Genomic DNA, 1199 nt, shown 5'->3' on the forward strand with positions numbered 1-1199 from the left:
CTCTGCAAAGCCCAAGCTCTGCTGCTCCCTGGCAGTGCTGCTGTGCTGGGATTCTTGTGCCCTTGCCCTTTGCCAATCCCCCCTGTCCTGCAGTGTGCTGTCCTTTAGGAACAGCTGAGAAGAAGGGTCTTGGACAAAGAAGGCACTGCAGGGTCCTTAATTTTGTTTAAATACTCAGAGAGCACAACTGAACATTTTTACATCTCTGGGTCAAAACCAATGGACACTAAATTAGAAGGCAGATGCATAATAATATTTATTGCACAGGAATTTATTGCAAAAACCCCTTGACCTCCATGAAAAACCTGAGCAGGAAGGCTGAACCATTAGGGAGTCCCCTGCTGAATGCTACAAACGAGAAAGCAGGCATTTTATTTCTCCAGAAAAGCATCCAGTCATCATTTTCTTTATGACATCTCTGAGCTCCTGATTCCTCAGGCTGTAGATGAGGGGGTTCAGTGATGGAGGCAACACCGAGTACAGAACTGACAGGGACAGATCCAGGGATGGGGAGGAGATGGAGGGAGGCTTCAGGTAGGAAAATATGCCAGTGCTGAGGAACAGGGAGACCACGGCCAGGTGAGGGAGGCACGTGGAAAAGGCTTTGTGCCGTCCCTGCTCAGAGGGGATCCTCAGCACAGCCCTGAAGATCTGCACATAGGAGAAAACTATGAAAATGAAACAACCAAATGCAAAACAGGAACTAACACCAATGAGCCCAATCTCCCTGAAGTAGCCTGAGTGTGAGCAGGAGAGCTTGAGGATCTGAGGGATTTCACAGAAGAACTGGCCCAGGACATTGCCCTGGCACAGGGGCAGGGAAAATGTATTGGCTGTGAGCAGCAGAGCAGTGAGAAACCCAGTGGCCCAGGCAGCTGCTGCCATGTGGGCACAAGCTCTGCTGCCCAGGAGGGTCCCGTAGTGCAGGGGTTTGCAGATGGCAACGTAGCGGTCGTAGCACATGATGGTCAGGAGATAAAATTCTGCTGAGATGAAGAATACAAAGAAGAAGGCCTGTGCAGCACATGCTGTGTAGGAGATGGTTGTGGTGCCCCAGAGGGAGTTGTGCATGGCTTTGGGCACAGTGGTGCAGATGCAGCCCAGGTCTGTGAGGGAGAGGTGCAGCAGGAAGAAGTCCCTGGGGGTGTGCAGGTGCTGGTCGCAGGCTACGGCGCTGAGGATGAGGCCGTTGCCCAGGA

The 1199-nt window shown here is 52.0% G+C and overlaps 1 pseudogene; it reads right to left on the reverse strand.

Annotated features, from left to right (window-relative positions):
• Positions 1-271: 271 nt before the first annotated feature.
• On the reverse strand, positions 272-1194 carry LOC114073052 (annotated as a pseudogene).
• Positions 1195-1199: the final 5 nt, after the last annotated feature.

Source organism: Empidonax traillii, unplaced genomic scaffold, assembly GCF_003031625.1.
Source record: "Empidonax traillii isolate 1590-97213 ecotype Southwest subspecies unplaced genomic scaffold, ASM303162v1 scaffold5116:size8879, whole genome shotgun sequence".
Classification (NCBI taxonomy): domain Eukaryota; kingdom Metazoa; phylum Chordata; class Aves; order Passeriformes; family Tyrannidae; genus Empidonax; species Empidonax traillii.